We start from the raw sequence: 9,885 nt of genomic DNA, 5'->3' as shown, positions 1-9,885 counted from the left end.
TTCAATTAAACATTAATTAATATTTTGATTATTAACATTTATTCATTTATCATTTAAATAATCATTTAATTATTATTTAAATGTTCATTATTTATTTTGTGTGTTTCAATTAATTATTTATCCAATTGTTTTTCATTTATTTGTTTCAATTGTTCATTTAAATTATTTGATTTAATTACTTATATGAATCGATTATTTAAATTATTTATTGAACAAGGAAAGGTAAATATTTAATAATATCATTTCAAATGTTAGAAATTTTTTTCAATTAAACTTTAATTAATATTTTCAATATTAACATTTATTCATTTATCATTTAAATAATCACGTAATTATTATTTAAATGTTCATTATTTATTTTTGTGCATTTCAATTAATTATTTTTCATTATTTGTTTCAATTGTTCATTTAAATTATTTGATTTAATTATTTATATGGAAAGATTATTTAAATTATTTATTGAACAAGCAAACGTAATTATTTAATTCAAATGTTAGAAATTTGTATCAATTAAATTTTAATTGGTTGATTAATAACATTTATTTATTTATCATTTAAATAATCATTTAATTATTATTTACATGTCCATTATTTATTTTTGTGAGAAATTAATTATTTATTCCATTGATTTTTCATTTCAATTGTTCATTTAAATTATTTAATTATTTAAATTATTTATTGAACAAGTAAACGTAAATATTTAATTATTTATTTAAAATGTTAAATTTCTTTCAATATATCTGTTATTAAATTTTACTTGCGTATTTTGATTATTTAAAGATATTAAAAAAAAAAGTTAAAACAGACACGTCGTCTGTTAACAGAAGTCGTCTGTTAATAGATACGCTGTCTGTTAACAGACGACTGTTAAGTCGGTTAAGCCGTCTGTTAACCGACGGAACAAACGGCATAGCCGTCTTCCCCATAAGATGGCTCCCTTGCCGGAGATCGTCATTTTCAGTGATCTCCAGCATCTAAACCTTAAAAAATTAACGTTTTTACTATTTTTACATATTTTACAATGATTTCTACCACTATTTTCAACAAAATAAACCTTTAACAAAGATTAATGGGGGAAAAATTATGCAAAACTTAATTTCTTCGCTTCTAATGGTGGCCGGTTGGTCTTCTTCCAAGAAAAACTCGTCGGTTTCCTTCTTTTCCTTTCCTTCTTTCTCTCCTGTCGTCGGTTTCAGATTTTCTTATCAGGGGCAGTTTTGGGTTTTCATTGTTTTTAAAGTTTTTACAATTTTTTTTTTTAAACAGTGGTCAACGGCCATTTTGGAAAATTATATGTTTTTTTTGCCTATTTGCCACCATTTCCTCAAGTAATGTTAATATGTTATTTAGCAATTGCATGACTATTAAATGATAAATTCACTTAAATATAATGTTATATGATAAGATGATAAATATATGATTCATTTAATTACTAGCCGATGATAAATATGGACGTCAGCATAGTTAAGCAGTAAAAGCATGTCATTAATATTAGGTTTGTCTAAGTTTAAGAGACATTTAAGTAAAAAATTATCACGTTTTAATTGTCTGTCAAAGTGAGAAATAGTTATACCATACCCGTCTCATCAATTAGACCCACTTATTACAAGATTATTTATGAAGAAAGGATTTATTTATTTATTTATTTTTTCTTTTTTTGGGTCATGCGTTTGCTTACATTTTAGACCTACGTTAATATTCAGCGTTCATCAAAAAGGGCGTAAAGTTGTGCACTATAAAGACTCAAACTCAAGTCCAACGTGCGATCAAGAGGATCATTGTTTCTCCCATATTATGTAAGCGTGTACCAACTAACAATAAAGAAAACAATTAACTTTATACCGTGGTCTTGAAATAAGAACTTTTCTCGAACATTTTAAGTGCTAACGAATTTTTGAAGCTATACACAATCAAAATTGCACTGAATTAAAAAGATATACAAAAATTTGTATCCAAAATTGTAAAACGGCAAGCATTCTCTTTATGGTCTGGCATTTATTAGCCGTTCAAACAGTAACTTTTTGTTTGACAATTTATTGTCAAACGACTTCCCTGGGCCATGAACTCGGTTTTAATTTTTAGTGGGCTTAGACCAAATGACTCAACGATATATTGGCACCCCAAAAGAGACGACCAAACCCCAATTTTGGATGGGCCACTTGAAGCGACCTAGTTTAGTAGAGTTTCTCGTGGCCTGGCCGATTTACTTGGATGGCTTAGCAATGGAAACCATTTTAGAAGCCCACTACTCTTTTGTGTTGGGTCTTTTGGACCACTACCTTAACATAACCTAACTTACCTTAATTAGTTGTCCCACTTGGTTAAATGGACCGTCCTCTTGTTGCCTTCAAGTCGTGTTTGTGACTCCGCTGCCTTATTCTTCTTCATCTCTTTGTCCATTTTCGGTTTGCTACCTTTGTGGTAGATCTTTGTGAGATATCGACTTTCTTTTGTGGTCTCTTTATTGGAATTGACTAGCAACCGTGAAGGGAAAGAAATCCGGTTGGGGTGTTTGGTCTTGTTCGATTGTGGTTTTGATTTTGGTAGTAAATTGAGCCCATTATTACCTTGGTTAATGTGGGTTTTCACTTTACATCATGTATCACAGCAAAAGGGAGAAAACTTTGACCAAAAACCTATCAAAATCGTGAAGAGACATGCGATTTTCTCCTTAAACTAAATTTGAAAATCTTGTTTTCAGCTAAACGAGACGTCCGTTCGACGAATGGAGATTGAATTCATAACCAGCAAGTGGAGGCGCCTCTGGTGGTGGGCACGTGGCAGCGACGGCAACAGACGAAGGTGAAGCATTGCAGCTTCGGCGGTGGCACGTACAATAGTTTTTCAATGAGCTTTCACTAGAGTTTTATCTCACTGCCACTTTGGACTTGCGTCACTTTTGACTAGACCATCACTATGTTTTTTGATTTAGATCTCCAACACACTTACCTTTGCTTTATTCATTTCTATCCAAATTCTTATGATTCTCTTGCTAAAAAAATGACATTGTGGTTATCTTTGTCCTAGTTTCCTACAAAATGTGCCAATTTATTTACTAAATGATTATCAACGAATTCCCCTCATGGAGTCAGGATTTTCCTCACCTAAACTCACTATTTTACTATTCAATAGAGAGCAAGAAGAGTAATGGCTACTTGGGAGGAATTAACCTATTTCAAATTTATCATATACTTCTCTATCTGAAGCATGCCTATTTATAGATTTCGACTCGGGATTTAGGGTGAAGTGTCATTTTAGTTAGTGAGCAGCCAACAACCATTAATCGATTGATCTCTAATAGATTCTATTTTGATTTCACATTTTATTTACCTGCTTATGTATAATAACCTAAAATTCTCTACATGTCATTAAACTAAGGCCTTGTTTGAGCCACAATCTAGGAAAAAATGCATTATTCATATCAAATCAATAAGAAATATGTGGTTAAAAAATAAAGAAAAATTTTAGATTTACGTGTAATATTATTTTATTGAAGAATGTATGATTGAAATGATGTTGAATCACTGTTGAAGAATGTATTTTTTTGAAACTAATTTGGCTCAAACAAGCCCTAAGTAAAGGACCAAGTTGCTCGATAACCATAGTTTAAGGACCAATTAATATAGAGACTAAGGTTCAGGGACAAATTTACACATCAACTATAATTTAGGGATCATATTGCATATTAGTGAAAGTTTAGGGGCCAAGTTTCATACCCATCCATAGTTGAAGGACTATAGCATATATATACATGGTAATAAATAATTATTGAATGTTTTTATTATGATAAAGAATAATTGGATGCAAATTTAGGTAATTACCATATATAATATGTACGTATATGTTAACTACCATAATTAAAAGAATCAATTAAGGAAATTTTCCTTTTTATTTAATTATACCAAAAAAATCAAAAAAGTAATTATCATAAATAATATGTACGTATATGTTAACTACCACAATTAAAAGAATCAATTAGGAGACTTTCCTTTTTTTATTTAATCATACCAAGAACCAAAAATGTAATTAACATATTCAAGGTAAGTGAAATATATGAATTTCATTGTTCAAAATTACAGAAGTCAATATTATGATCATGTTATGAAATCATGGAGTTTAGTAATGCTACTCACGAAATTAGGACCACGAAGTTCGATTTTTTATAATTTCGTGTCTCATCAGATACGTTCACAAATCTCATGGACTTCTGTTATTCATGTTATGTTATTTCACTTATTGAGATCATCATCACATTATGAAATATGAATTTTTTTTTAGTTAATAATTAATCCGTGATTTGAGATGGATGAAGATTGGACGAACATGCAATGGTGGCTAAACTTTTTAATAATGTTATGTTAAGATTTATTTATAGTTTGACGATCAGATTATTTTGGTTGTGAAGATTTTAAGTTTGAATATATTGTTTCGAAATTTTTATTTTTTCTTTTGAAAACTTTATGTCTTAATAAAGTGATTGTTCAAGAATTTTTTTTGTTCGTTACAAAATGGTATCAGAGCAAGTTTACATTTCTGTAGACCAATATTCTATTTTAACAATGACCACATGCACTGTTCATCGTGAACAGTGATGCGGGCTTTTTTTTTTTTTTTTAAGGAGTTATGTTTCAACAGTAAACAGTGACTGCATGCACTGTTCAAGGTGGACAGTGAGCTTAGTCACTATTCACCGCAAGCATTTATTTTTATTTTTTTTTTAAAAAGGGGGGTTTGTTCTACCGTGAATAGTGACACATGCATGTCTTTTTTTATTTTTTTTAAAATGATAATAATAAAAATAATAAAATATTTGAGGACTGTTAAGGCCACCATTGTGTGATGCTATGTTCTAATCTTTGGTGTCTCAAATCAGGTAGAACTACATGTGTTATTGTTTGATAACATGCAAATTTATGAAAATTATATGTAAATGCATGATTATGTGCACATAAATGAATATGCACGAAATTATGCATAAATTAATTGGGAATGGTTATTTTAATAAATTGTGCATAATTACAAATCAATATTTAATTATAGAAAGTTTCTCCTATTCTGGAAAGTGTAGGTTTATGAAGACTAAAGAAACATCTAGTTTAGAAATAGAAGAGTACCCAATCAAGAAAATTTCTAAATTTGGAAATTCTTCTTTTAGAGAGACTATTAACAACTTCTATTTTTGTGCCACAACACGAACATTACTAAGTTAGAAATCTACACTTTGAGGATCCATATTTTAAGAAAGATCATAGTTCAGGAACTATATTTAGACATTATGTAGATATCTAGCTTAGTGTATATCGATTTACATTAGAACGTCAATTAATATAAAGTTTACTTTCCTAGATGGTCAATGGATGGTCACAATTGGCTAGGGACTAGGCTCGAAGACGTGAGATGTTTCTCAGATTGCATAGGACCTACGCGAGGAACCCCAACCACAATCTATTGGAACATTTAGATGCCAAAGAGAGGATCATCATGGGAGCCGATAATAAAGGACACAAGTTTCGTAGGGATGAGATCGTTTATCGTCTCTATAGAATGCTTAGCCCTTACTAGTGATGGTTTATTGAGAGGCATGAGGAAATTTCGAATACCAAACTGTCCCTGCCATGTTGATTGCATGCTTGAGGGATAGATGGATTATTAACACTCAAGACACTAAGAATATTGAAAGACCATTGGGATATGAACCCCATCGCCATCGTCCACATAGCCCATCTATTGTTGGCAATTTCCCTAGTGTACTAGCAGTTGACAGAAGGGGTAATATTATTCGAGAAGTGATAGAGGAAGATAAAAAGACCCCAAAGAAGACCCTAAGGAGAACCCTGGAAACAACCTTAGGGAAAATCAAGAGGTAGGGCGAGATGAGGGAGCTGGGGGAAATTTTTAGATGATAGAAAATTATATATGATTGTCATGTTTGGATTAAATTTTATTTAAATAAGTGGATGTATAGGATACCATGAATTCATTTAGTTTATGCAAGTTATTGAGATTGACGAAGAAAAAAATATTTACTTTCTTTTCTCTTATTCGCAATCTAGTAGTTAAATGATTTTATGTTTGCATTTTATCAAGGTTATAGCAACTCACTCTAGAAACATAAACAAAGGGATGGTCAACCCTAGACCGGAGCAATTGAAACGAACAATGGCAACAATCACAACCAAAATGATCAATTTATGTAGTTTCTTGAAGCGATATGCAACATGGTGACACCCGCAACATTGCCTGTTGCACCATCACCTATAAAGAGGAGTGTGGCTACAATAGTAGAACAATATCATAAGCTACAATCCTCTAGCTTTGAGGAAGGCACGGATCCACTAGCGACAGAAGATAAAAAAGCAAGCAAAAATGGATCTTTGAAATTGTTGAGTGCCTCGAAACTAGGAAGGTAATATGTACAACCTTTATGCTGGATAAAGAATTAAGACACTGGTGGGAAATGACCAACAGGTATACAGTAGCTAGACAAGGCTAAATGTTGAATGAATTCAAAGAGTTATTCCTATAAAAATACTTCCCCACCAAATATTTGAAACCAGAAAGAACTGGAATTCTTGGTGTTCAGATAAGGAAACTTGACACTAGCAGATTATGAAAGGAAGTTTGAGGAACTATCTCGCTATGCCCCACAATTGTTTAATATGGAGGAAAAGAAAGCGAGACGCTTTGAACAAAGTCTACATGATGATTACAATCAGTGGTTAGCTTTGAATTGGGTACATACCACGAAGTACTGGTGAAGGCACAGTTGGCCAACTTCAAGAAAAATGAAAGGAAAAGGAGTGTCACCTTCGAGCAAATATTTGGAGAATCCAATTTGTGACGAGTATCAAAAGTACAACGCTGGGAAATGACTCATGGGAACCAATATATGCTTTTATTGTGGAGAGACAAGTCACGTGGCAAAGTTTTACCCTAACAATCGGAAGCCAAGGCAACCACCACAACAATGAAAACTTGGGAATCCACTAAAGGGCAAGCCAGGGTCTATGCCCATGCTGAATGTGAGAAAGATACCAGCCGAAATGTTTTGTCAGGTAACATTCTCATATCTAGTTCTCCCGCATATGTTTTGATAGATTCTGGTTCCACTCACTCTTTTATATCGCCAAAATTTATAAGCACAATAGATCTAAATAGTAAAGCCAATGCATCACTGGAGGTTGTCATTCCTTCATGGGATGTACTTAACATAAGTCACATAGTAAAGATAGTATGGGTAGACAATTGATGGTAAAATCTTGGACATGAACTTATACTTCTTGGACATGCGTGAGTTCGACATAATCCTAGGAATAGAGTGGCTTTCAAATAACCATGCAACAATTCTATTCTTTGAGATGGAAGTAATTTTTAGATGGCGTGGAGGAGTAGAAACTTCGCCTTTCAGTGCACAAAGCAAAATCCCTACCCAAAGTCATTTCTGCCTAAAAGGCCCGAAAAATTTTAAATTCAGAAAGATGTATAGGGTTCTTAATGTCGGTGCTAGCCAAAGAAGATAAAGTGTAGACAATCGGAGACATCAAAGTAGTACGGTGATTTTCGAAAATCTTTCCTGAAGACTTACCTGGAATGCCTCCAGAATGGGAAGTAGAGTTCACAATTGATTTCACTCCCGGTTCTGCTCGTAATTCTAAAGCTCCCTACAGAATGGCACCAAAGGAACAATAGGAATTGAAAACACAAATCGAGGAATTATTAGAAAAGGGCTTTATCAGACCCAGTGTGTCACCTTGGGAGTGCCAGTGTTGTTTGTTAAGAAAAAAGATGAATTTATATGAATGTGCATCGACTACCGAGAATCGAATTGGATCACCATCAAGAATAAATATCAACTTCGTAGAATTGAGGATCTGCTTGATCAATTACGAGGCACGACGTTATTCTCAAAGATCGATATGAGGTCAGGATATCATCAGTTGAGGATAAAAGCTAGTGATATCTCGAAGACAGCCTTAGAACTCGGTATGGCCATTACGAGTTCTTAGTTATGCCTTTTGTCCTGACGTTAGTATTCATTGATTTGATGAATCTTGTGTTTCACGAATATCTAGATCAATTTGTTTTTGTATTCATTGATGATATATTGATCTACTCGAAGACTGAAAGGGAGCATGAAGAACATTTAAAAGTTGTGTTACAAATTCTGAAGAATGAGAAACTTTACCCCAAATTCAAAAAGTGCGAATTTTGGTTAGAACGAGTTGTGTTCCTTGGACACGTGGTCATAGCCCAGTGAATTGAAGTGGACCCAAGTAAGATAGAAGCGGTGTTAAACTGGTTGAGACCAACCAATGTGGGAGAAGTTCGCAACTTTCTGGATTTAGCAGGGTACTACAGAAGATTTATAGAAGGATTTTCTAAAATATCAAGACTCTTGACTTAGTTGATGCATAAGGGTTCGAAATTCGAATGGACTGAGAAATGCGAACGTAATTTTGAAGAATTGAAAAAAGGCTACTTAATGTACTATACCTGAGGAATCATAAAGTTTCGTGATATACAGAGATGCATCCAAGCAAGGGTGTGTTTTGATGCAACAAGGGAAGGTAGTCACCTATGCATCTAGATAATTGAAACCTAATGAACATAGCTACCCCACACATGACTTAAAACTCGCAGCAGTTGTACACGCTTTGAAATTTTGGAGACACTACTTGTATGAAATGTGATATTTATACAGATTATAAAAGTTTCAAATACATTTTCACTCAAAAGGAGTTGAACATGAGGCAGAGAAAATGGTTAAATTGGTAAAGGATTATGATTGTGAAATCCATTACCATCCAGGAAAGGTAAACGTAGTATTAGACACTTTGAGTAGGAAAACCATAGACAATTTGGCAATGTCAACAGCGTAGAAACCTCTATATAAGGAATTTGAAAGATTGGGCCTCAAAGTAGTCACAACCCCCATCGAAAACTGCAACTCGAATAATAGCACTCTCGATTCGATCGACACTCTGTGATAGAATCAAGGACCACCAGAAAGGCGATCAATTATTCGAATTTATTAAAGCCGAGAATGATATAGAAAATGGAAAGGATTTACCGTAACCTATGACAAATCATTGTATTATCAAGGACGTTTATGTGTACCAGACTTCGAGAAATTGAAAAATGAGATTCTAGAAGAAGCCCACACCACGCCTTATTCAGTAAACCCAGGAAATACAAAGATGTATCGTGACCTAAAAGCCGTATTTTTGGTGGAAGAATATGAAGAAAGACATAGTTGAGTTTATTGAGAGATGCCTTGTATGTCAACAAGTGAAGGCCAAACATCAACATTCATCAAGGAGTGAAGGGTCATGAGGCCATTTGGGTAATAGTTGATAGATTGACCAAAGCAACTCACTTCTTGCTTGTCTGGATGACTTTTCTATGGACCAATTATCACATTTATATGTTAAGAAGTGGTAAGACTGCATGGTGTTCTAGTCTCGATTGCATCAGACAGAGACCTAAGGTTTACATCGAACTTTTGAAAAAGTCTACATCAGGCAACCATATGAAGCCCTATATAGGAGAAAGTTCAGATCGCCGTCCATTAGGATGAAGTTGGTGAGCATAAGATATTAAGGCCTGAAATTGTGAATCAAACAGTTCTGGCCATTGAAAAGATCCGAGCTAGTATCAAGACCGTCCAAGACAGACAGAAAGGCTATGCGGATAGAAAATGAAAAGACCTAAAATTTGCCATTGGTGATCACGTATTTTTGAAAGTCGCCCCAACTGAAACGTAAAACTTCGTCTGAGGTACATCAGACCCTTCGAGATACTCAGACGAGTTGGAAATGTATCATATCAACTAGCTTTGATGTCTTCCATGCATCTACACTCAAGAAATATGTCCCAGATCCAAGT

Source organism: Olea europaea, chromosome 16 (assembly GCF_002742605.1).
Source record: "Olea europaea var. sylvestris chromosome 16, O_europaea_v1, whole genome shotgun sequence".
Lineage (NCBI taxonomy): Eukaryota > Viridiplantae > Streptophyta > Magnoliopsida > Lamiales > Oleaceae > Olea > Olea europaea.
This window is presented reverse-complemented; position numbering follows the sequence as displayed.